The 27,706-nt window shown below is 45.2% G+C and overlaps 1 protein-coding gene across 5 annotated transcripts in view; it reads right to left on the reverse strand.

Moving 5' to 3' along the window:
* LOC146830728 (uncharacterized) overlaps positions 1-27,706 on the reverse strand; it is a 435,729-nt gene that overhangs the window by 45,944 nt on the left and 362,079 nt on the right. For all 5 annotated transcript variants that reach the window (XR_014961478.1, XR_014961480.1, XR_014961479.1 and 2 more), the window contains one exon: positions 13,991-14,074. The gene's annotated coding sequence lies outside the window, so the exon portion shown is untranslated. The remainder of the gene's footprint in view (positions 1-13,990; positions 14,075-27,706) is intronic.

Genomic DNA, 27,706 nt, shown 5'->3' on the forward strand with positions numbered 1-27,706 from the left:
TCTCCCCCAAATACACTCCGGTAGCTATGTCAGACTTCCCCTGCAACTTTGGTAGCCCACAGTGCCGCGTTATGCTATGATCAAAGGTGCAGTAATCCTCGCCAGCTTCACTCTGTCTATTGCTGCCTATAATGCCCTCTGCTTCCCAGGGGGGGGCAAGGATAGGTTGAGGCTCCTGCCTGCACTGCGTCAAGGAGCATTAGAGGGCTCGCCACCATTCGTCACCAGGCTTCTTGCGCTGCAGCCGGCCCGCATTCGTGCCGAAGCCTCCCAGCGACGTCCACCCTTGCAGGTTGTACCACCACCAGTGGGGGGTGATGCGGGTCGCAGTATTCGGTGGGTATTTCACCGCGAGCAGAGATCGGAGCGCTGCGCGTCTCGGACGGCTCCGCCCAACAGTCCAGGCCCGGACGCACAATGAGCTGCAGTCAACAACCGGGAGCGGCTCCGTCCGCACCCCGCTTCCCAGTGGCAGTCTCGCTCCGAGCCTCAATCAGCCTCTCACTCCCGGCCAGCAGAAGGAGTCAAAGCGGCGTCAGATGCGCCTCTCAGCAGCACCGCAAGTCAGGCTTACCGGGTCTGCGATGCCGGGCAAATCTCACCCCTTCGGGTCTCAGCAGGGCCCGCCCAGCCACATTCGGCACAGAGGATCGCGTCGCGCAGCGGCGGAATCCGGCCTCCCGCACCGCTCCAAGCACAACCGGTGCACGGGGACGTTTCTCCGGCTGCCAGGGAGAGTTACTTCCAACCTTTTTATTCACTCTAATACAGGGTTCCTGATGAATGGAAAGACAGTTCAACGGAGCTCTCGGCTCAGGCGGCCATTTTCGGTGCCGGCAAGCTCCGCCCCCCCATATACATATATCTATATATATTCACTGAAAAAACAAAGGTTAAAGTAACGTTCTAGTTAGGTGAATATGCCAATGACAACATTAATGTTTAGGAAAAAATAACACAGAAATCCATCAGTTATACTTAGCAGAGCTAACTATACCTTGCGCAACCGTCAAGGGCAGCTTATGACCTCACATATTACATCACTCATGATATGTTCTATGACATCATTTATGATATCACTAATGACATCCGAAATTACATCTAACACCCCTCCCACATGCAGCCAACCCTACCCTGCGCATGGCCTTTGGCTGTGCGCATTAGGGGTTGACTACAAGGCCTGACTGTGGCCAGGCCCTGTGGCCAACCACCCACATGCAGCCAATCCCATGCTGCGGCTTTTGGCCATGCGCAGTTGGCCCAAGGCCTGGTCTGCAGTCAGGCCCTGTTGCCAACCACAATAAAGGCAGCCAACGCCACATTGTACAGAGAATCCCTCCTTATTCACGATAAGTCTTTTCCTCAAAACACATGGCCACTCCTGGATCAGCCACTCCTGGATCAGACATTCCAGGAGGACTGAAAAGCTTAGGAGCTTATTCATGAACAAAACTGTAAAAGTATAGGCAGAGATTTGCACCTCTGTCTGAGCCTACTGCTATCAGTTTGTTCTTTTGACAAATTTTCGCAGACGTACATCTGGAAACCTGTGCCAAGTGCAGATTTTAAGTTTACTTTCCATTTGACTTTCTATTGGGTCCTATTCCGCCTCATGCAGCACAGTCTAGAGTGGAGCACTCCAAACAGGGGGAATTGAGCACCCAGGCATATTTTAATTTTGTATTTTCTCGATAGGGAAAAAAAAATCACCCCAGAGAAAGGTATTCCCCTACACTTCAAGCAAGTCTGAGGGTTATCTGTTCACAATTCCATCCTCAAAGAGGAGCTCACTCAGCATCTGCAGGACTTTTTTCCCTTCAGGCAACCTTTCTCCTCACAGACCAGTCATTTTCTCTGAAGCAGTGCACCCTGTTAATGTGCTTAATATAATTTTAGTTTAATTTAAACCCAAGAAATGTTAATATATACTATCTCAAAGCAGTAAAAAAGAATATATATATTTAAGCTTCATTTAGCGCTTCATTGCTAATTTATGCTAAATGCAAAACCAATCCACATTGGATCTGTGCAACAAAACTGAAATTCCAACCTCTGCTACCCGAATATTTTTCGCAGTTGCTGTGAGACATCAGAGCTAAGTGTGGAAGTTTTCTAGAAAGATCCAGTAATACATTTCGAAAGGTAGGGCTCTGTTGAAATTAGAACATTTCACCAAACAAAGACAGAATATTCTAACACAAATGCTATCGTGGGAAGCCCCAGGTAGTGTAGTGCAAAAGACTCCGATGCAGTAACTGGCTTTCCTCACCTGGTGACAGTTTGTAACGGAATCACGTTTACAGAGAGCTGGCAACCTGCCACCTAGCAAGACGCCTCTGTATAAAGTCACCAACAAACAGTCACAAATAGAGGCAACTTCCCAGGCGACTGTAGCAGAGTACCTGCTTGTTTCTGAGAAGTGCCGGTACTCTCCAATTAAAAGTATTACGCCTCTCTTAAGAAGTGCAGATTCTCTCTGTCTCAAGATAAACAAGCATTTGCAATGCAATAGGTCTCGCATTGCCCCTCTTTATACTTATAGTTGTTGCTTACGAGAAGCAAAGCTGGCGTAAAAGAGGCGCATTTACTTCCAGCTTTGCTTCTCGTAAGAAACAACTTTTTGTACAAAGTGCATGTTTACGCACCACTTGCAGGTTTTCAAAACACATAAATAAAAGGCATAATCATTTACAATGCCAAGAACTCAAACTCTCGCAAATGCGAGACCTATTGCATTGCAAGTGCTTGTTGAGCTCTGAGACGGAGACGGTAGCAACCATAGGAAGGCAGGGACAGTGACACCAGGCCGTGCGTTTCAAAAGCTGAAGGGTGGAGGACGCAGCTGCACCCAAAACAGACCTCTTTCTTTGAATGCATAGCAAATGTGGCAAGATAAGAGCAATATTTATAGCCTTGTTTATAAGCCTGGGCAAAGCACTACGCTACGCTCGCGTAGTTTGCGCTACTTCGCACTACGCGAATTGCACGTAGCACAGTGCAAACACGCGTAGCGTAGTGCAGCGGTCTTTTTTTGCTTGCTCGCGGTCCTCAATGTCAAGTTGGCGACCGCGAGCAAGCAAAATGACATCCTGGCGAGACTTTTTCCTCGTTCGCGATCAGCAACATCAAGTTGCCAATCGCGAGCATGGAAAATAAACCTCCCGGCGTGATTCTCAACGCGGGGAGGTCAGGTTTCTCATTGCAAGTGGTCGCGTATGCTCGCGACTGCTCGCGATGAGAAACTACCAGTCCGCGTTGAGAAAGCTGCCGCTCGAGTAAAAATCTACTTGAGCGGCAGAAAACTACAGCTCGCACTGTGCAAGATGCCGTTTTCAACGATTGCACAGTGCCGGATGCTTGTCCGCACTTTGCAATCATTGAAAACGGCATCTTGCACAGTGCGAACAGGGTACTACGCAGTTCGCGAAGTGCTACGCGTAGTGCGAAGTGCACTTTGCGTAGCTACGCGTAGCGCTACTTCGCGAACTACGCCCAGGATTTTCTTGTTTACAACAGAGCTCTGTAAACCATGAGCAGTGGTCTCCAGTGCTCAGTGGCGTAACGAAACTCGAGGGCCCCCCATGCAAAGTACATGGAGGGCCCCCCTTCTGGCTCACTCAGGAGCTCTCAGGCCAGCATACTTTGTTGAGGGGGCCTCCTGGAGCTCAGGGCCCCCCGCACTGCGGGGTCTGCGGGGGCCTTTGTTATGCCCCTGCCAGTGCTCAATCTTAAAGAAAGAAATAGTGCTCACAAGCCCCGAGCAACAACACATGTAACAGGGACAGGCCCTGAAAAGGGGCGGAGCTTTTAAAGCCCATATCCTGAATACAGCATGTCTCGCAGAGACAGCGCAATCGCTACTTAGGTGAGACCTAAACAGTGCTGGTACTCATTACCAGACATTACCGGCCCATTTAAAGCATTGGTTGTTCCTTAGAACAGGGCCAAGTGCAGCAAGCCTAGCATGGCAACCTAGCTGTACCCATTAGGAATGGAATTGACACTGAAAGCTCAAGCCAGATGCCTGGCTGTGGCACAGCTCGAGGTCATCTTGGACCCTCAAGCTCAAAACAAGCTGAGCCATCATGTTGTCTGCCACCCACACTCTCTCCTCAAGGCCAAGAATGAAAGAAAACGTGTACTCTTTGACATAAAGTGGCTGAAATCAGTGGTCACCATGGACGGGATTAGAGCGGCACGACATGCCTATACTTTTTTAATTTAAGGAAAACTGTTGCCCTACTTTCTGTGAAAAGATAACAGTCCCCGGGATGGTTAAATACGAGAGGTGAAATGCTTTAGCTGCAGTGTAAGGCAGGGAGTCTCCGGTGCTGTGACATTGAAGACGGGCAGACAGCTAAACAAGCCTTCTTGGCAGAGTGCCTGCTGCCTGAAAGAAATGTAAATGTGCACAGCGGGTTAAACTGCATATGTAAAGGGAGCTTGGAAGTCGGTATTGGCTTTAATTAATGGACTCACTTGACACTTTCTGATGACACAGATTTATTCTTTTTGAGTGGTACTGGAAAGGAGTTACCAACTGAGCTGTGAAGTGTATGCTTTTTAAAGTAGTGTAACACAGGCCCCTGCGCTGCAGGGGCTTGTGTTACGCCTTCAACTATTCTCCACTGCTTCAACCAGGTTTCAATTCCGTGGTTGTCTGGTTACATACATAGAACTCTGCAGTGCATTAATTAACTAATAGAGGTTTTATAAAGTACAATGGAGCGTTTCCAACTGACTAACTTAACTTGCATTTATTTTACACTTCAGCTATGTATTCTTTTATATGTACATACCTGAAGGTGAAAGAACGAAAAAAAGTTACAGAATATATATATATTTTTTTCAGCCACACCTTTAACCTCACCCCATTCGCTTACTCGCCCCGCCCCCATTGTGCACAGCATCACAGTTCCCTTACTTTTTAGGTCTCGCCTGACCCAGCGCATGCGCTGGTCTGGCGAGACTTATTGAGAGGGCTCCAAAAAGTGCTACCAGGCCAGCCTAGAGCTACAGTGTATGTGCGCGGGCGCGCGCGCCCCGCTTTACCGCCATTACTTCCACTTTCGCGGCCGCACAGCCGCTTTGATGTTTGATCGGGATCGCAATCACTTTCACTTTCGCGGCCGCACGGCCGCTTTGCATAGCCAATAGGTCTCGCTTTTGGGACCTTATATGTATTTAGTTATGCACCTGTTGCATGGCTAAACACTTATAAGGTCCCAAAGGCGAGACCTATTGGCTGTGCCAATGTTTGTTTTTAATGCACCTCGACTGCTGGCTGAAATACATAATGTGAAACTAGAACTAGATCAGTCCCAGTTTCCCTGCTTGATTGTGTGATCTTATGCGACTTTTCAATCACTTAAGAGAGTCAAAGCCTAGCAGGGCATAAGCTGTGAAAACCTATTAACATTTGAAATGCTGGTCTGCGATCGACTACTCAAATTAGTAGCACCAATCAAGGCTATGTGGAAGAAAGTCCAATCTAATGCTCTCGCGTAAGACTAAAATGCAAAACGAGCACATATAATATAAATATATAATTTTTTTATTTAAGGAAATGCAGACAACAAGCTATGCCCCCTGTTAAACTAACAAGACACAAAGCTTCGTCGAATGGGGCTTTGGGGGAGGGTGGGGCAGACGACCGGTAGGTAGGCTCGCACCCCTGGTGTTTTTGGGCTGTTGGTGCAGCCCAGGCCCAATTGGGCTCTCTTTGGACTGCACTTGTGCAATGGGATTGGGTTTTCTGCCAGACATTTTAGGGGCTGTGTAACCATTTTCTAAGTTAACACGGCAGCCGGCAGTTAGGGACAGTTTTCGATTGCCGTTTCTGATCGCTGAGATCAGCCGTTTAGTTTTGAGGTAGGGAGGTGGAGTGTGGCAGGAAATAGCGTTTGAGGCTGGTAGTGCGGGCCATTTTGAGCAGAGAGGCTTACCTGATGGCAGCCAACGACGCAATGGTGAAAGAGGCCATGCGGCTCCAGGCTTAGGCCAGCCGCATGTACCTCGTGAGGAGCCCCATCAAGGGAACGGTGCGGCCAGGCGCATGGCTGCTGAGGTCTGACCATGCTCACCGCCGCGGACCGGGGCAAAGAGAAAATCGGAGAAGGGATATGGCAGGGGCCGCGGAGCAGGTGCGGCCCCTGGTAGGAGTGCGAGGGGGGGGGTCACCCATCCCACCAATATATGAAGAGAGAGAAAAGGGGGCCTAGGAGGGGGTCAGGCTGCGGGAGGGGCTGAAGAGGGGTTATAAAGCAGGCCACCTTGACAAGCAGGACGGCGGAGGCCAGGAGACTGGGGAGGGGGCAGGGGGCCCATGACCAAAAGAAGGCAGGGGGGAGTACTGGGGAGGGAGTTGAGGGACCCACAGGGGTTAGATGGAGAGGATGACGAGGCCGGGGCGGGGGGATGCTGGATCCATGGGTGAAAGCTTCAGCATCATTAGATTAAGGGGGATGGTTGGACAGGGCCCCATGGGGGCTGAGGGATAAGTGGTCAGCAGAGGGGGTGTGGGCAGGAGGGGAGTCAGGAGGGGGGGCAGAGGGGGACAGTAACAGCAGGAGCCTGGCGAGGAGGCAATTGGCGTCATTGCTGGAGTGGAGTGAGGGGCAGGAGGAGGGGTCAAGGGGGAGGGGCAGCAAAGAGTTTCCGGTCAGGGGATTTTGAGTGTACGGGGTCAAACATGGGGGTGGCAAACAAGGGGGGCTCTCTGCGGGAGCAGGTAGAGGAGGTTTTAGGCAGTCGGTTTGGGAGACAGTGGGCCCAGACAGTTACCTGAAGAGTGGCACAGCCCAGGAACAGATAGGGATACTAACCCCAGCTCGCCGGATCTTGCCATTTCATTGCCGGATCAACAGGAGCAAGAGGGACACACCTCTGGTGAGTCACATGCGGCACTGCGGTACCGAGGGGAAGAGATGGCAGGGTCTGGAGCAGCCAGCCGGACTACAGACTCAGTGATAAGCGTAGGTTTGATATGGTCACGTCGGGGCGACAGCCGGTTGGGACGATGCGGCCTCTAGGGTGGCGGTGACATGGTCAATGCAGGGACAGAAAGAGGAGCCAGAAGGGCAGTGAGAACCCCCGCCGCATGCGGGGGGCCATTTGGAAGAATTTATTCAGCATACGCGACAGTGTGCGGAGGCACACTTGGGGGAGCAAATAGGGCAAATGGGGGTGGGAAGACATACCATTGGATTACGAAGAAGATAGCCTAGAGGGGGAGATAGTAGACAAAAAGGGGGGGGGGGGGAACAAGTTGTGGCTAGTATGTTGCTGGACACAGAGCAAGGAGCGGTTGTCCCAACCAAGCCTCATGCGACTCAATCCTCTGCAGGACTGGTTAGGCGGCGGGATACAGGGAGAACACCGACCTTGACGCCAGATAAGAAAGTGGGGGGGCTGGGAGAGGGGGGGGGGGGTAAGGCTGGGTAGTTAGTCCAAAGTGGAAGAGTCCACGGGGACTGATGCAAGCGGGGAGGACGGGGATGGGGAGATCAAGCTGCACAAAGGACGATATGTGTGGGACACAGGGGTAGGTACAGAAGGGCGGAAGACAGAGGGGGAGACAGGGTCTAGTGGGGGGACGAGGAAGGTAGGCGAGAAAGCTCAGATGGCGGTGACAGAGATTGACGACGCACGAGAGGGCAAGAAAGACAGAGGAAAAGGCCAAACGACAGGGGCCAAAGAGAGTAAAGAGGTCAGATTGCCTAAAATGCCTTATATGGGGGCGACGGAAGATTTGGAAGAGAGAGTATGTGGATATGTTGAATCTCCTGCATAGAGAATTGCGGTCCAAAGAGGGATCGAATGAGGAGGAGCGTATATTGCAATAAATACCCAGACAGGTGTCTGCCCTTGTTTAAATACATAGACATAGTTAGGAGGGCCCAGTTGACGTGCAGGGATTATGCAGGGTCGCACTATGACGAAGAGGTCCGAGCCAGACTAGCATGAAGGAGAGATTGACACTGATCTGTATCAGCAGACGATGGGGGCAGTCAACTTGGGGAAGACAGCTTATATGTCCAGTGGGCTTCCTTTAGTTTACCGTCCCCTTCAAAAATGCCCCACCCGGGGAGGGGTGGGATACACACCGAATGCCACGGGGGCCAGGGGTGAGTTGGGATTACAATAAAGGAACCTGCATGCGGGAGTATTGTAAATTACAGCATGATGCTCAAATGCGCAGGAAGGCACCCATTGGTGCAATGCTGCGGGGCAGGATACGCAGGACAGGGCCAGCAAGTGGCAAGGTTTCCAACAACAGAATGCTTATAGCGAACAGCAGGGACAACAGGGGGCAGGAGGCAGGGGAGGAAGAGGGGCGCAGGGTTACATGGGAAAAGGCTCATACACCCATTAAGCTGGACTGCTTGGACGCCTGGCTGATGCACTACCCACAGGAGGAAGATGCATGGTTATTGAGTGCGGGTTTCAGTGAAGATTTTAAAGTGGGGTATGAGGGCCCTCGTGCAGCAAATGGGCTGAGAATCTAAAGTCAGTGACGTCTCATAAATCAGTGGTTTGGGGTAAATTGAAAAAGGAAGTTGAACAAGGCGAATGGAGGGCCCATTTGAAGTTAGCCCTATTATTTCTCCGGTTGGTGGTGTTGCCAAAGAAAGAACCAGGCCAGTATTGGTTGATTCAGCGCTTGTCATGGCCGCAGGGATGGTAAGTGAATGATTTCATATCGGAGGACCTGTCAGTTTCTTACAGGTAAGTGGACGTAGCGAGGGTCCTAGTGGACCAGGTTGGCAGGGGTGCTGAGATGGGAAAATGCAACATTAAGGCCTTCCAGCTGCTGCCAGTACACCTGGAGGATTTTCAGCTGCTGGGCATCCAAGTGGATGGGAACATCTTTGTGGATAAGGCTTTACCCATGGGTTGTTAAATATCATGTGCCTTTTTCGAGAGGTTTTGTTCCTTCTTGCAATGGGTCTTCTCTTGGAAAACGGGCAAAGAGACGGTGACACGCTACCTTGATGACTTCTTCCTGGTGGGACGGCCTGGTTCGGCAGACTGTCTGCAACAGCTGGGAAGTTTCCAAGAGCTCATGGGGGCACTAGGTGTGACCCTGGCGCTAGAGAAGACACAGGGTCCAAGCACGGTGTTGTCATTTTTAGGTATTGAGTTGGATTCTGTGACCATGGAAGCAAGTTTCCCAGAGGATAAGACACTGCATATGAGATTGTTGATTGATGACATATTGGCCAAAAAAAAAGTGACGGTGAGGATGGTCCAGGTGCTGCTAGGGCACTTGAACTTCGCATGCATGGTGGTTAGGTCAGGAAGGACATTTTGCAGGAGATTGAGCAGGTCATTAGCGAGACTCGCGTTGCGACTGTCCGCAGGGACGAAGGAGGATTTACGCAGGTGGGACAGGTTCTTAGAAGAATTCAATGGGATTCCCATGTCTGCTGTATCCAAAAAAAGGGGAGGGGGGGACCAGGAGCTGGTTAATGGTCCAGTGCCTATGCTCCGAGAAGTCAATAGGGTAATTACTAGAAGGCACTGTTCCAGGGTCGGTATGGTTGAAAGTCAACCAAGACCGTACCTCAACAAGAGGAAAGTAAAGAGGAAGGGATGGATCTATCTGTTCGTGGTCTAGGATGGGGTACTCAGGATGGGGGGGAGACAACAAAAGTGTCTCTTGTTGCCCTCACACACCCAGAAGGATGTCATGCTTCATCATCGGGCAGTGCTCCTCGTCGGGCCGGCGGTGCAATGCCCTACGGGTCCCCCGAAGGGTCTCTTTAGCGGAGATCTTTTAAGAGAGCTGCCGATTGGTGCATGCGGGTATGTGGAGGGGGAGTGCCAGGGTCAGTGGTGACGGTAGTGTGTGCAGGAATAAAAATACCTAAGGGTTACCTGGGAAGCTAATTTAATAAGAAGGTACCCTTGGTACACTAAAAAACGTGGAAAGATGTTACTAATCAAAACGTAATGTGTCAGTAGTAACTGAAGATACAGGTCAAATGGTCGACATGTTTCGCGCCTTTTAGTGGTCAGAATGATCCATGGCGCTTCATCAGGACCAGTAGAGGTGAAGAGTGTGGGGAGAGGTGCCCAGACTATGTGTAGGGGGAGGGTGTCAGAAAAGTCATAGGACTGTTTGAGTGGCGTCTGGTATCTAGTTCTGTGCAGTTTTGCAGTTCACTTTAAGGTTGGAAACAAGTTACTCTGGGAGTAGGTAGTAATAAGGTTAGGATAGGAGCTACTTAGTTAGGTAGATCTTTAGACCGGTAGAGAAGAGGTTACAGGATTTAAAGGGTCAACAGTTATTGACTGAGTTGGGGTTATTAAATAGTTGCAAAGAAAGGAGAAGGTGGGGAAACCTCAGGGGTGGGGAAAGGAGGTTAAGTAGATGAAGCATGTATAGCAAGGTTTAGTTTTTTGAGGCAAAGGCCAAGGTTATGTTTTTTTGTAAGGTGCGCCTTTTTTCAATAAAGCAGCCTTTTTCACACATCTCAAGAGTAGATTGTGGTCTGTTCTGCGCTTGCGACACAATGGGGCATTGGGGTTGAGAGGGGCGGCCGACCGGTAGGGAGGCTCGCATCCCTGGGGGTTTTGGGCCGTTGGTGCAGCCCGGGCCCAATTGGGCTCTCTTTGGGCTGCACTTGGGCTATGGGCTTGGGTTTTTAGCCAGACATTTTAGGGGCTGTGTCACCATTTTGCAAGGTGACACAGCAGCCGGCAGTTAGGGACAGTTTTCTATCCCCTTCCGCCCACCCTTTAAAAGGGAGGATGGGAAGGGTTGTTATTTTGGGTATTGTGGGATGGATGGGCAAATCTGTTGAGTACAGGTGCATCGGGGGAGTGAAAATGCATTGTCATTGGTTGTCGCTTGAAGCAGGTGCTTGGTGTCTGGTAGCTAGTTCTGTGCAGTTTTACAGTTCACTTTATGGTTGGGAACAAATTACTCAGGGAGCAGGTAATAAGGTTAGGATAGGAGATACTTAGGTAGATCTTTAGACAGGTAGAGAAGGATTTACAGGGTTTAAAGGGTCAACAGTTATTGACTGAGTTGGGGTTGTTAAATAGTTGCAATGAAAGGAGAAGCGTGGGGAAACCTTAGGGGTGGGGGAGGAGGATACATAGGTGAAGCATGTATAGCGAGGTTTAGTTTTGTGAGGCAAAGGCCAAGGTTATGTTTTTTGTAAGGTGCACCTGTTTTTAATATAGCGGCCTTTTTCACACATCTTGAGAGTCGAATGTGGTCCGTTCTGTGCTTGTGGCCAAATGCATTACCTAAGCTCTTGAGCCTTGGTACAAACAGACAGTTAAAAATCTCCTATTAATTTTTCGAGGGTGCTTGAAATCCCCAGGCTTGAAAATTACTATAGACTTTGTCTGGAGTTACTGAAAGATCCGAAATGTACCTTCACACCTTTCAAACAGAAAACACAATGTCCTTTTTTTAATGAGAAAAAGCAAATTGCTGTTTGTCCTCCACAGCGGGCACTTGACACATCTGGACTCTGTCACATAAAGCAGCGCAGAGTGATTCCACTAGCCTTTACCCAAGCCGAGATGAAAACTTGTAAAACTGCCACTGCCACATGTATGACTTTACAAGAGCAATATCAATCCTCTAAGAAGGGACACGCAGGAAAACTATCAGCAGCCATCTTTAAAAAATGTGCTTTGGCTGCCCTGTTGATGACAGCGACTTTACTTTTCTAGAATAAAAGCTCACTCTGAATGGCTCATAAACAAAGTGCATTTTGGGAACAGTCAAATGAGCTATGACTGCACCATGATCGAGGTAAATTGCTGGAAAGACACTATAAGCATAGGTATCCAGGTGCTGGCATCCCCCACCGCAAGCACAGGATGATCATAAGCGCCTGATTTCAAATTATTAACAACAGCCCACGCCTCAGTACCATCAGAAGAGAATTCCAAGCTTTTCTCATTCGATAAGTAATTTACTACTCCACATACAGGCAAGCCAAAAGGAGAGTGAAACGAAATAGTCCCGCGCTTGTAAACTTTGGGGCCTACTAAGGAAAAACATATTGTATATCCCTTATGAATTTAGGGATGGGACCTTGTGAACAATGCTGAAGCAGACTGGGACATTAAAATGTAACCAGGTCTTCCTCCTGGAGCCAGCTTACTTCTTTCCTGGCTATTGAACATAGTCCTGGCTCTTGACACGTTGTCATCCACCTTCTAAGTGTACTCAAGCATTTTATTTTCAGATGTGTTTCTTTAAGTCCTCTTACATCTCAAAAAAGACAATTAGCATAATCCAGCCTTGAGGAGACCAGTCCACCCACCATTAATGTGCGTAATGTTGGGAGGATGAGGAGAATAATCTTCCTGAATGAGGACACACAAGAAAAAATGCTGCACATTCCATGTTATTTATCATTTTATGTAATCATCACGTGCGACCAAGAGTTTGTCCTTTATCAAAGGTGCAGTTGTTGTCCTAGGAGAGGAGGCGTATGTAGACTTGAGAATCAGAGAGGAAACTGAGTATGGGACTGGATTTAGCAAGATTGATATCTGACACCTCAAGTTTGTAAAAGTCAGCAGATGCCCACAAAGTATGGAGGGTTGTGTTGCCTCACCTATAAGCTTGGTGGTCAATTGGTGAAGCCATGTCTGAAGCACACCGACCATAAAGTTGTGCAAATCTGGTAGGAGGAGTTGATTCAAATCTCTTTTCTAACAGATATCCGACAAGGACTGTAAAGCACACCAGCTTGGTATTTTTTTTATTCATTTGTTTATTGATTGCTACAATTAAAGTAATTCTCCAAACAACAATCCCCGCAACAATGCATTGCATCATATTTAGTGTTATCATACAGACAAAGGCCCAATCCGTTACTGCATACATAAAAAACATTGGATATTTCAGCACGGTCACACATAGAGCTCATATATAACTTTCAGCGACATTAGCCTAACATCGGAGTACCCTATTCATTTTGCTCGCCTTGTGCATCCCATTAGGGCAAGCTTAGGGGCTAGCACCACTGGTAGGCCAATCATGAGAAGATCTGGAATATTCTGGACCAATAGCTAGCTATGTGCAGGCACCGCCATGCCATGTGTATAAAGCCCACATAGGGTGCACAGCAGCATGTACAGCTGGAGTTATCTCTAAACTTCCAACCATAGACTTCAAAAGGTGTGTGATATATGCGGAGCAAGAACTTAAAATGGATAAGGCGAAGACGGACATTTGGAGTAAGGGCTAAAATCTGAGTACAACAATAGGTCCATTCCTTGGCTGTCACCACCTCTCCTATATCCACCTACTGAGTCACTCTGGCAATTGGTGTTATTATCGGGGCCTCTGACTGCATCTCGGTCTATAGCCTGTAAATTGACAGTCTGTAAGGGATCTGTAAAAGGGACAATGGTGGGGTTATACTAAAATGCACACCCAACAATGGACTGATTTTCAGTGTTATGGCAGACCTTTTATCAAATATTGTAACTGTGCGCACAGATATAAATTGGAAAAATTTAATCTGATGTTCTCTTACATGATCGCTACAACAACAAGTACAACAACAATTGTGTTCCAACTAGAATTTCATGGGGTGTCTGAATATGGGCATGGACTCTACATCAAACCACGCTGGCGTGCACGGTTTAGCTTAGAAAACGTTTGGGTGAAACTGTAAGCCATGTATAGAGGGCACCTATTGTTTTCCCTAATTTGGAGAGATGTAGCATGCTGTGGCATGGATTCTTTGACTTGCTTATGTCAGTGTGTGCTGTACTTTTAAAACTTGATAAACATCGATTATCAATAAGAACGTCCATTATTTCGACCACTTAATTGGTTGTGAGAAGAATATGTAATTGATTCATATTTTGTTTTACTGACTTTTTATTTAATGCTAAAAATATTTTAATGCTTAGATGGTTGTTGACAATCATGAGTAAACAACAAAAAAATCAATACATTCCCTTAAATATTAGATACAGCTCTTACTATATGGCGCACACATACCTCAGTTGGCAGGGCCATGGTTTCCCACTTCACGGATGAGTACAGCCACTCCATATGTTTCCAGTGTTGAATGTTTATCTTGACCTACAAGAAAGGTGAATGGCACCAAATGTGTCAATGACTCTCATAGATTTATTTGAGCAATTATTGTGGCATTTAACTGAAAAATTATGTTACAACAATTTTATATATATATTCACTGAAAGAAACAAAGGTTAAAGTAAAGTTATAGTTAGGTGTGATAAAAAGATGCTTTTGTTTAAAAACAAAAACCTTAGAAATTCAACGAACAAAACAAAGGTTGAAGTAACATTATAGCTAGGTGAATATGTCAATGAAAACCCTAATGTTTTAAACTAAACAGAACCACAGAAATTCATGAATTATAGTTAACAGAGCTAACTATAACTTGCGCCCCCACCATGCACTGCTTATGACCCGACACATTACATCACTCATGGCATGTTCTATGACATCATTTATGACATCACTGATGACATCTCAAATGACATCATTGATAACATCACTCATGGCAGTTTTTTTGCAAGTTTACACAGTGGAAATGACTACCATATTACTTTTCTACCCAATTTTGTACAGTCCCATGTCCAGCTAACCGGTGTAAGTGTTTACAAAAAGCATGTGCTCCTAATGCCTCTTAGATGTGTACAGCTGTGGTCCGTGCAGGTAACAGCGGTGGGGCCGGTTGGGGGGGGAGGGTTATTTTAATTTGTGGTTATTTTAAGTGAATAGTCACTCCTCGGACAGGTTTTACAAAGAGTGCATACTGATCTTAGTGGACACTTTTTAATACTCTGTGGTGTATTTTGTAGAAAGCTGGCTCTGTATATACTATACCAAAATGAGGTATAGTGTGCACAGAGTCCAGTGGATTCCCAGAGGCTTTACAAAGGCTCAAGTAGATAACACTAATGCTCTCATTTGTGGTAGAGTGGGCGAGCAGTTCGGCTTATCAGAGGGCAGTGCTAAGCATTTCTTGTACACACACAGGCAATAAACGATATACACACTCAATGACTAAATCTGAGACCAACGGTTTGTAAAAATAATACTTTTAGTATATTTATTTGTATAGAACTAAAGATACTTTGTTGCATGTAGATACGTTTTGCAGTATCAATTCTTTTCAATGTAAAAAGTGGATATCTAGAGCATTTTTCAACAATACAATATTAACCTATGGGAGGAATCACACTCAGAAATATGCAGGTAAGTAAACAAATTATGATATTGACTTTCTGGACACACCGGGGCAACAGTTGCGGAGTGCCAACAAAGCATCTGGTCCCAATGCAAACCAATGGGGAATCTCAAAGTCCAAAAAAGGCTGCAGGGTCAGGCCAGGAGGCCTAATCGAAAGAAACCTACAGTGGCACAGGTAAGCTAGGATGTGCTGGAGTATCGGGACACCATCAGTTGATCTCCCCAAGTCCCATGGGGCTCTGGGTGCAGGGGTGTCCCTTGGCGTCGGAAAACAGTTTACAGGTGCAGGTTGAGGTTGGGGGATCCATGTGAAGAGGCTGCAGGTGTCGACGTGGAGTCTGGCAGTGGTCAGCCCACAGTGGACTCTTGCTCTGAATCGCAAGGGAACCTTTGCTGGACTGGTAGGCCACTTCGACTTGCCCTGTTGGCATTTGGTGCTGAGGTGGTCGGTTTCACGGTTCCGCAGGCAGAGATTTGGTCTTTGAAAGTTGTTTTTCTTTTGTACAGGTCCGCTGTCCATGGGACATGAGGATTCTTTATGGAAGGCAGGCAGTCCTCCCAGGGTTTTGGAGGTCGCTGGTCTGCGGGACCAGTCATGGAAGTTTTCAAAGTTAGAAGTTCTCAGACGTGCTGGCAGGGCTGGGATCAAGTCAGTAGCTGGAGCTTCTTGTTGTGCGGGGTTTGGTTCTTCTTTGTCCTCTGCTTCATTGATCGTCAGTAATCTGAGGAGTAGGGATTAGGGGTGCCCCTAAATACTAACTTTAGGGGCATTACAGGGAACAGAAGGTAGTAGCCAATGGGTAACTACACCCTTTGTATGTCCACTCCCTCAGGTTCAAATGCAGCTACCGATAAGCTTGCTGCAAAAAGTGCTGACTAATGTACTGGGAGCCCACGGCTGCGGAAGGCTGATTTATATGTAAGGGGCCTATTATAGCCCAGATCGGCTTTTAACCACTTGTGTAATTCCACGAACATATTTTGAAGGATACACGGTTTCCATGGCATTCAAATATGGGCTGTATGAATACTTCTCTGGGACAACGACACTGTTGACTCCGCATCGGGAGGTCAGACCATACCATTGAAAATACGATAACTGATGCGTCCTGATTTGACTTATTCTGGACTTGCAGCAAGCTTATCGGTAGCTGCATTTGAACCTGATCTTTGGGACTTTCCTTGTCCAACAAGTGAAAATCCTATAGGCAATATTTAAATTTTAGAACACTGCTGGATTTTGATGCTACAACCGCGTCCTGTACAGTCTATGACTAAATATGGTCGGTCATTAATATGACAATTGAATTAATTTTTGAGAGTCTTGAGGAAGTCACTGGATGTGACAAAACACGTGTCGGCTGTTCTCGTGCATACTGACAAGGACTGTGTTGTGTTACGACTCTTGTTAATATCTTACTATCTGTATTTGTTCTAAAATAGGGATAGACACAGTCCTGACAGAAATTGTCATGAAAAACACCTGCATAAATTAAATGAAAGAATTCTGGTGTTTGCTTGTGATATATTGAATTTCTGGCTTCATGATATCAACTTATCAAGGTTATACATTTTGATTTCTAAAACGTTTAGAGTGCCAGGGTATAATTCTGTTGTAACATCTCTATATCTATATCTATCACAACACAACTCCTGCTTCACTAGAAGAGCACGCACACGAGGACTGCTGGATTAGGGCTTTTTATTTAAAAAGGCCTCCTCCGACCCAGCAGAAAGGAGAGACGCGTTTCGGCTGGCACAGCAGCCTTTATCAATCTAGTAAGCTCCATTTTTTCTTTGAAATATATACTGTGTCCCAAACATAGACATAGAAGACATATTGATCACATGATGTGTTAAAAGCCATGAATAAATAAAGTTTCATGCACAGTGCAATGCTAAACGAATTGTACAAGGTGGAAATTGCAATTTCATAAAATAGGATATGTACAGAGAACACATAATGCATCTCGGTGGCACAGCGAGGGAGAACGGTCAGAGTTGCTCCCGTGTCCTTGCTAAAGAAATTAATGGTTTTATACGGCTGATTTTGCACGTTTTAAAAAACTTATTGTTGATATTGCACATTTAAAAAAAAAATCTTACTGTTTGTTATGGGCACCTGCACGAAGGAACCAACCCCGGTACGAGCTTTGTTCAATGCTCGGCGGGCAGGAAGGTCTCGTACACCACTTCCGTTTGTCGCGCTTCAGACGCACGGGCAGCGGTCTAGTTGCTGCACCCGGCGTCGGAAGAAGGCGCATAAATTAAGTTCATGACGCAACCGCGCAGCGGACGGTCCGCTGGCGTGCCAAAGGCGCGGCTAAGGCAAGCCAGTCTGCGCCCGGGCCAGAACCCCTGCACCGTTTCCCCCAGGACGCCTCAGGTATTCTACTGCGCAACTGCTCCAAGTAAACAACTACCCTTGGGCCAACTGCCTTCATCTTTTACGAGCAGATAATCCCAGTACAAAATGCCCTCACTGCCCCTTCACATTTCTCCCCCATATTCGTTCACTCCCCCCCCCCCCCTCAAGAACTGCTTATAGTTTTCTTTTAAACTGTAGATCCCCTCCCAAACGCTCCACGGAAATTTAGTTCCTTTTACAAGATTTCTCCTCTGAGGTGCTTTTCTTAACCGAAAACTGGCTCAGCGCTAGCTCTGATCCCGACATAGTACAAACATTGCCCCAGGGGTATGCGTTTCAAAGAGTGGATAGAACCTTGGGCAAATGTGGGGGAATCGCGATTATTTATAAGGACCACCTTACCTGTCGCCTACTCTGTAGTCCTGTCCCGGACTGCGAGAATGTTCGCTTCTCCTTAGAATTCTCTCCTCTCACGCATTTTGATCTACTGCCACCCGGGTGCGGTAGGCTCTTTTCGTAACTCCCTTGTAGAAACTGCCATCAATTTAGCTAGCACTTCCACGAATTTTACGCTTCTCGGCGATCTTAATCTTCATTTTGATGATCCTAGATCCACAGTAGCAGTAGAACTAACAAAAGACCTTGCGTCAATCCAGTTGGTTCAAAAAGTTCTTCTCCCTACACACTCGCAGGGACACTGCCTTGACCCAGTGTTCTCTAATCTGGAGAATCTTCAGGGAAATGATCCTATTCCAATCCCCTGGTCCTACCACCACTTGGTGCCCCTTTCCTGGCGCCCCCAAATTCCTACCCCCCCCAGTCCATCCTTCTCGGACCCTCATTCGTCCCTGGTCCAAGCTCCCCCAGGAGAACTGGATCCATGAACTGGAAAATCATAGACCTCAGTCGGTTCCCTGCCCAGTCACAATGTATAACAATGTCTGCAGTTGGATAGATGACTCATTGAATCAGGTCCTCCCTAAAGTTCGGATCACTAAAAAGAACGGCTCACTTAGATCGCCTTGGTACTCAGCTGAACTGCGCATCCTGAAACAGAACTGTAAAATTTTAGAAAGGAGTTGGAAGAAAGATTTTGCAGCTGATAGCAAGCTCACCTATAGAAGGGCCATACGCAAATACAGAGAGGAAATGAGGAAAGCTCAGGCAGCCTATTACGAGGAAAAAATTCGTCTAGCCGCCAATTCCCCCAGAGAGACCTTTGCCATCATAAAAAGGCTCCTTTAAAGCCCAGTCCCTTCTGTCCCTACGGACCCCCATGGAACTCGCTGCGAAAACCAGGTCGAGTTCTTTGATAACAAAATTCAGAACATTATAAAAACGCTCCCTCAAATCGATCCTGTATCAATGAGCTCCCCAGCAGACCGCCCCTCCACCAATCTCCGCCTGGAACGTTTTCCCCCTCTCCCCTTGGAAACGTTCCTGGCCCTTATGCCCACAGTAAAAAGCGGATCACCAAGAAACCCAGCCCCCATGAACATCCTAACTAAAGCTGCATCTATTATCGGCCCCACAATCACCCATACCATCAATGCCTCACTCTGCACAGGAGTAGTCCCCCCACTTTGGAAGGAAGCAATGGTTAAGACACTTCTTAAGAAGCCACACCTCGATCCCGCAGATCTGGGCAACTATCGCCCTATCTCTCTTCTACCTAGGATCTCAAAAATCACCAAAATATATGTCAACCACACCCTCTCCAATTTTCTGGAAACCTCCAACCTGCTACACCCATCCCAAACAGGCTTCCGGCCTCGGCAGAGTATGTAGACTGCTCTGCTGGCGGTTGTGGAGGAAAGCAGGAAAATCTTAGATGCAGGAGGCGTGGCAGCCATCATCCTATTGGATTTGAGCGCAGCCTTCAATACGGTGAATCACCAGGTCTTGATACACCGTCTCGGCAATCTGGGAACTGCCCTGAGTTGGCCGCGCTCCTTCCGGAAAGGACATTCATTCCAGGTTTTTGAAGAGGGCATGAGCTCCAAACCTCGGCCTCTCCAATGTGGCGTACCACAGGGCTTATCACGGAGCCCTACGCTTTTCAACGCGTATATGGTCCCTTTGGCTTAAATCGTGGCCCCGTTTGGGATCCATATAATTACCTATGCCGACGACACCCAACTGGTCGTAGCCTTAAACCAATCCACACAATACTCCACGACCCTGAAAGCATGCTTTACGGAAATCGTAAAATGGATGGGGTCTTCCCACCTGAAATTAAATGGAGAAAAGACCGAGATCATGACCCTGTGCAATTTTGACAATACGTCACTCAGAACCATCTGGCCAGCATGCATGGGCCCAGTTCTAACCCCTAAACCTGAAATAAAGAGTCTGGGCATCTGGCTAGACCATAACCTGACATTCCAAGCACAAGCCGGCAAGACAGTAGCAATTTGCTTTGGCCTGATCAGAATGGCAAGGAAAGTGCTTACCCTGCTCCCTCCCATAGCCAAGAAAATCATGGTCCAGTCTATCCTACTCTCCAGACTGGATTATGGCAATGAGCTCTATCTGGGAGCCCCTACCTCAGTAATCAATAAACTACAGATCATCCAGAACTATGCAGCCAGATTGTTGACGGGAACATCCAAAAAAATGTCCGCAAAACCCGCCCTCCGTCGCCTACATTGGCTGCTAGTGAAAGAGCGAATCAGCTTCAAATCGCTTTGCATTGTCCATAAATCCCTACAGGGGATAGGCCCTCCCTTGATCTCGGCCATAATTCATCCATACAAAGCAAGGAGAAAGCTTCGATCGGATGACCTCCACCTTATCGAGACCCCCAGAATCAAACGAGCCAGAAGTGGCGGTAGACTCTTCTCTTTGAATGCAGGCAGACTTTGGAATGCCCTGCCGCTCCACCTCCGAAAAAAATCTAGTCATTGCGCCTTCAGGAAACAACTCAAAACCTTTCTATTCCCTTAAATTAATCATTCTGTCTCGCCCACCCGTTCACTAGTCAGGCTTAGCGCTGGGAGGCCTTCTGGTAGCCATGCGTTCTACAAATACCCTTTTCATTTCATTCATTACATATTACCTATTGTGTACATAGTGCATAAGCAATCCACTCAAACAACCTATACACACATGATTTGTAAAACTAAAATCTAGCACTGAGGATGTGTAATCATTGCATCACTAATGTTGGAAAAATCACTGTTATATTACCAAACTATTAAAAAGTATAGCGCAAACCCTCTTCGGTAGCACTTATAAAATGAATATGTAAATCACGCTGCCGACTGCATGGTAAACGGGAAATTATGGAAACTAATCTCTGTTCCCCAAAGGAAATGTACAGCAAAGCTCGCCATTCGCGGTGAACGCACACAAACAACAGATTGCCACTTGCCATACACATTGTTGTTATTAACAATATCACTTCAGATGTCATCAGCAATGTTATCAATGATATCATAGAACATGCCACGAATGTTGTAATAAGTGAGGTCACAAGCAGAGCATGGCAAGTGTGCCTGTTATAGCTACTTGACTTAACTATAACTGGTAAATTCAATGGTTTTTTTCCCAGTGATTTTCTAATGTTTTTTTCCTAATGTAAAGCAAGATATTATTACCAGACACAGCTATAACGTCATAATAAACTTTGTTGTTTTCAATGCATTTCTGGATACCTTTGGTGATATATATATATATATATATATATATATGGTAAAAGGGGCGTTGGGTGTAAATGTCAGTTAAAACATATCATTTTAAATTAACAAACCCCCTGAAATTCAACACTTAAAGTTATCTCAAGTAACGAATTGAGCCCTAAAGTAACTATAACTCACACCCCTGCTAAGCACAGTGTTGTTATAAATGATAATAGTTCAGATGTCGTTAGGGATGTTACCAATGCAGTTGCAGAATATTTCATGAGTGAGTAAAATGTGGTAGAAGCAGTGCATGGCCAGGGCGTGAGATATAGTTACTCTAGGTCACACAATAGTAAGTAGAATTAATTATAACTTGGTGAATTTCAGTTGTTTTATTAATTCAAAACAGTGTTTCTACTGACATTTTCACCTAACTATATAATTAATGTCCCTTTAACCCTTGTTTTTTTTCAGTGAATTTCTAAGGATTTTCTATAACAACACCTTAACCCTTGTGTTTGCTTGAGAAAAAAAAAACTAAAAAATATATATACATATATATAACCCCCCCCCCCCCAGTTTCTTTGTGCAGTATTAAGCTTTTGACTATTTCTCCCAACTTCTGTCTCATCATGTTCAATTTTACTCAAATCTGTAAAGACTCGTCGTTCTTCACACTAAAAAGAGATATGTTTTTCAAAAAGTGTTTGATACGCTGCACAGGTGAGTAAGTTAATAAGTTGGGAAGTTATAGATTCCAACATCAAAGCAGACCGGATTCTTTGCCCATAGTTGTATTTCTTGTTTAAGGCTCATCTGATCCTAGTACAAAAGGAGGTCTGGAAACCCGAATCACGAAATGATGGCATAAAGTGGAATTAAAAGGAGGTAAGATTACTCAGAAAGGTCCAATAAAAGACATGCATGACGATGCTCCATTTAACATGGACGTTTTTAGGGGGTTTCTTTTTGTCCCAAAAATCTTGGGCTTTCAAAGACTGTAATCCAACCTGGCACATCGTTTGATCCGAGGGGGTATAATGGGCTGTTAAACGTTTATGCTGTTTCAGTTGAGTTGATTTGTTCTTGTAGCCGATGATGGTGGATGTGCTGCAGTAAGTATTGAAAGGACAGGTTTACAAACACACAGCCATGCATCATATCCCTCTTTCTTCTCTCTTCCTGGGCCGGATTCTTTAAAGGCCAGGGGCCAGGAGAAAATCAAGAGCAGGTTAGCCTTCGTATTGCAGATTTTTTTCCTTTAAGAACATGTATACACTCCAAGTGAATTTTAGGTTTTTATGGAATGTATAAAGATTTCCAGGACTCTTGTGAATCTCTAACTGTCACAGATTATCTTGTATATGGAACTGTTTTTTTTTTTTTTTTAAAGAGTTTCATATAGCACAAACTAGACCCGAGAAATCGAATATCAGAGCGCTTTACATGAGCACCAGTCTCGTTACAAATGGACACATTCATTTTTGGTAGGCACGGGGAGATCAGGTGATTTGCCCAGAATCGCAGGATGTTGAGCATTGCTGCTGAAACTCGAATCCGGTTCCCCAGCTTCGAGGTCGAGCACTCTAGCCATTAGGCTACATCCTCTCCCTACTTTAAAGAAGTGAAAATCAATGCAAACCAGCATTTGAACTGGAACTGCTATTTTCTGCATGGGCGAAAATACCCAACCCTAGTACTCATTACTTTGACTCCTGAGATGAAAAAAAATCTGTGAGTGCATTTCTGGTGAGAAACTACCTCTAGAAAGTTGTTAGACACCCACACACTTGCACATTTAGTATTCGCCAACTTTTATAGGTGGATCTACCCTGGACATCAAAAACATGTGCTTAAGAACAGAACTCCTACCATCCTGTCAGTTTCTGTGTGAGCAATCCACATTTGCAAGAGCACAATCCCACAATACTGGTCATCAGAAAACGGATTTTGCCCTTGCAGTGGCCACTATTTTCACATCTACACTTTTCTCAAGTGCACAAACACCTTTGAGAATAGAGCCTGTTGTGACTACTGCTACACATGCACAAGAAAAGAGGATGACCAACTGTGTTCATTAAGCATAAAACCATTACAAATTGGAGTGTAAAGGGATGCTTGAAATACTGCTTCCTCTCCTACCATCAATCTCAATATGCCTCCTAGCGCAGATTAGTTGGGTGTTATAAACAGCTGAGTAAGTAAAAGATCATTTAGCAACTGACTGCTAGTTGGATGCCTCAGACCGGGCTGTCAAACAACGTCATAGATGACACACTACCTCTGAGGCTACCCATCTAAACTACCCATGGGATGCTTCAGAAAATTGGAAACAGGTCACCACCATCTGACCCAGATATCCACCAGCCCAAATGACCCTGACATTCTCAACCCCTCAGCAACATGCTCAGAGGATGCAGCTAATTGCATATAGTGGGTTACAAAGCCTGGTTACTGAGAAATAAATAGTTATCCCCTTCAACATTTCTACTCATACAAAATAAAAGAACATGATTGAAAGAAAAATGTATGAATCCAAATTAATACTTCTGGAAACCATAAAAATACGCCAGGCAAGCTTCTGCGAGTCCTGCAGGAGCTTGCACTCTGATTGGCTGACTGAAACACGAGGAGAAAGGTTTTGCTCACCATTTCAGGACCCTCTGTCCTGAAAATGTAAAAAAAAAAAAAAAAAGGTATAAGGGGGCACGGTAGGGTTCCAACTCTCGGTCCGAATTTATTTTTTCTTTTTTTGTGTTGCTGCAATCCAGCAGTATTCTTGCATAAGTCAGCGTAACTCCCTTGCTCTTGTGGGATCAGATAACCATTTAAAACAAAATAAAAGGAGGTGAGTGTGAATGTCTGTGATAGGTTAGCTGGGTATGGGCTGCCAACACCACACCACACATGTCCTTCGAGGGAGGGGGTTAGGCAGCCAGCGGGTTGCATCATTACATATGGTAATAAAGTATTACTTTAAGTTAAAATTAACCAAGAATTTCACTTAAAGAAACCAATTTTAAACTGATGTTATAGTTAGGTATGGTAATAATGTCTTACCTTGCATTAAAAAAAACCTCAGAAATTCACTGATACAACCAAGGTTAAAGTGATGTTATAGTTAGGTGAAAATTTTAGTTTAAACATCACGTTTTAAACTAAAACCACAATTCAAATTCACCAGTTATAATGATTAGAAGTAACTATAACTCACAACCTCGACAAGCACTGCTTATGACTTCACATATTACATCACTCATGACATGTTCTATGACATGATTGATAACATCACTGATGACTTCTGAAATTACATCATTGATGACAACACTGTCCATGGTAGGGGTGCGAGTTTTAGGTACTTGAAATAACTCAAGCTGGCGAATTTCAGTATTTGTTTTAGTTTAAAATGTCACGTTTAAACTGACATTTTCCCCTAACTATGAAGTCACTTTACCCTTTGCTTTTTTCAGTGATTTTTTGAAAATGCAAAGTGATATATTATTATGAAACCTAGCTATAAAGTCACTTAAAATTTAGTTTTTTTCACTTGCAGCTAGCATTGATTGATAAATCTAAAAAAATCAAAATAAACGTGGATTAAATTTAGGATGTCCATTTTTGTGCAGGTCCATCCAAGGGATTAAAAGTAAAAGGGAAGGACAAATAAAAGAGCCTTTTCCATTTTAACTCCCATGGGATACTGCTCACAGACGCAACAAAAACTGAAGAACGGAATTACACCAATCTTGACATGAAAGCAGAACTTCACTATGAGGAGCCCTTTGGCTTCTTTTAGTGTAAATCCATTAAGTAGCTTCCAACATATTTCGCTTATAAGTGTTGTTTTGAATTATTGTCTCTCTTTTGAAGAGGCTTTAAAGGTGCCTTTGTTTTTGCTGGGACGTGGTGCTGAGAATTCTGAAAACTGGTGCAATGCAAAGCAAAAGTCAGCAAACAGGCATGTGATTTTCTTCCAGTTAAATCTCTGACATCCTTTCATACTGTGTAATGCGTTACCTGAAAATAATTATCTGCTTCTGTGTCCTTTTTTGGATGCCTGAATGTCTTGTGGCATACGTAGACACACACTAAGTCAAAACTGGTGCTGAACAGGCGCAGGTAAGTGGCCAATCCTCATGTACTGTAGACATTTCAAGAACTGGCAAATGTTTGTAGACTGGCATACCCTTTTTTGTATCGCCACGCCCAAAATGGCCGTCAAACTATGTGACTAAGGAAAGTCGCACAAGATCAGAATATGCTAAAAATCTGGCATGGTTCCGGCCCTCCAGGACTGACTGTGGAGAACCCTGCCTAGGTGCCTCAAAGAGAGAAAGAGCTGGCAAATTACATAGAGGAAAGACCGTTGCTCGAGAGGAGAGAGGCAGTTGTGCATGACAGCTGCAGCACTAGTGAAGCAACTGGGAAGTTGGGAATGACAGTTGGCTCGGTGACAGGTGGGGTAATAAATACAGTGGTAGCACACTAAAAACAATAACTACGTCTTCAATGTAGTGCATCTCCCTGTGTTTAAGTTAGTCTTTCCATTGTTCTTACACTTCCTAGTTTCTCGCCGCCTTCAGCTACATTGCAGGCAAGGGCGTTCCCTGAAAAACAATTCCCATCCTGCTACTGAGAAATTATAATTAGCTTGAACTTGTTGCCAGTGCTTATGTTACAGTATTCATTATAACTTTTGTCTGTGGGAGTAGCTATTGTAGTTGTTTTATGTATCTCTCTGTTTTGCTTTTGCAATCCATTGCTCTACAGCTCTAGTTCCATGGTCTCTTTTATAACAGAAGGTGTATTTGTAAAGCACAAATTCACTTCTAGGGGTACCGACGTTAAATAACAGATATATATGCTTACTCAACTGAACGGTGTTCATTTCATTGAACTTGCTTGCATTTGAAAGTGTGGGGCCATGGGTCAAACAGATTTCTACAGTGGACTCCATTGAGTCACCAGACTCAGTAGCAGTATGGACCCATCTTCATCTATGGGCACATTGTCGGCTATTATTAATGCTGTTCTGTACATTTACATACTAGCCACGACTGCTATATGGACACTCTTGTTCATAACATTTTGTTTGCCTGCCACTGCATGACTTCATGCCTGAATGCAGATTGTTTTTTTCCCAGTTGTCTCAGTGTGCAGTAACTATCTTGATTATGGCACTCAACCCAACGACCTTGTATTGTATTGTAATTGCATTTATATAGCGCTTACCACCCCAGACGAGGCGTCAAAGCGACTTTTCGGCCAGTAGCACGCTACTCCAGCACCCAAGAAGGATTACTCTCAAAATGAAACTCAAACTTATCTTTTTGGAACCCTTCGTGCCCTCACTCCTAATCTGGAAAAGGTTTGAGGTGATACACAAAACTGCAATTTACAAGTATATTCATTAGCCCTGTTTCCTCACAGTATGTGCTTCAGGTTTTTTTCTGGTATCCTCTATCCAAGCTCTACCCGCTTTGAGTGGACTTACACACATAATAAATCATCCTAAATTAAGGCCTGATGTACAGCCAAACCCTATTAGAGAATTGATTAAGTAAAAAAAAACCTGAATCCTAGGGATTGACACAACATATGCGACTTGACCACTGAGCCACAAATGTTAGGTTCAGTAAAATATTCCACAACTTAAAAGAAATGTGGTTTAAATTACAATTTCATCCCTTGGTCTGAATAAACTACCTAGATAAAGTCCGCCTTGCATTGCCCCATATGTCTGTCACACCCTAGTAAACACCTCAGTCAATGCCAGAAAACACACTCTATACCTGCCTCCAAGAATAATAGACTGACCCAAGTCAAAAAGTAGCCAAACATATCATATAGCTGGCTTACAAAAAGAATATATTCTAAAATTAAAATCATGTGAATAGGCTTTAAAGAAGGAAGACTGTTAAGATGCCAGACCACCTCCTCTCTCTTGGGGGCAAGCCCAAAAATTTACAGGGGGATCAGAGCCAGAGCTGAGCCAAGTCCTCAAAATATTTGCCATGTAATAATGCAACAAATATGATGTAGAAATATGAAGTCACAGAGGAGTTCCATGACATAGAGAGGAATGAGGCCGAAGGCAGAGTTCCATTATAAGATTATGGAACTCCGACGTGACTTGCAATTACTTTATCATGTACTGGGTACTTTATTCCTTATAATGCATACAGTCCTTATAATACCATCACTTTTTCCACAAATCACTTAAATCCTTTGTGTGCAGCTCTTTTATTTGAAAAAGAGACCTTGCTTGCAAACATGAAGAATAAAAAAATAATTTCTAGTGCAAAATTAAACACGCACAAAAAAAACTGAAAATGGTATTTGAAGCAGTTTAAAACAACATTCTAACTCTTCTATAATAACCTAAGGAATGCAAAAAATAAACATTAAATTCTACAAATTGGGAAAACAGTTATTTCAAGCGCTCAATAAACATGTTGCCATAAATATCTCATTTCTTCTTGTCAATACACAGCTAGAAAA

Source organism: Triturus cristatus, chromosome 5_1 (assembly GCF_964204655.1).
Source record: "Triturus cristatus chromosome 5_1, aTriCri1.1, whole genome shotgun sequence".
Lineage (NCBI taxonomy): Eukaryota > Metazoa > Chordata > Amphibia > Caudata > Salamandridae > Triturus > Triturus cristatus.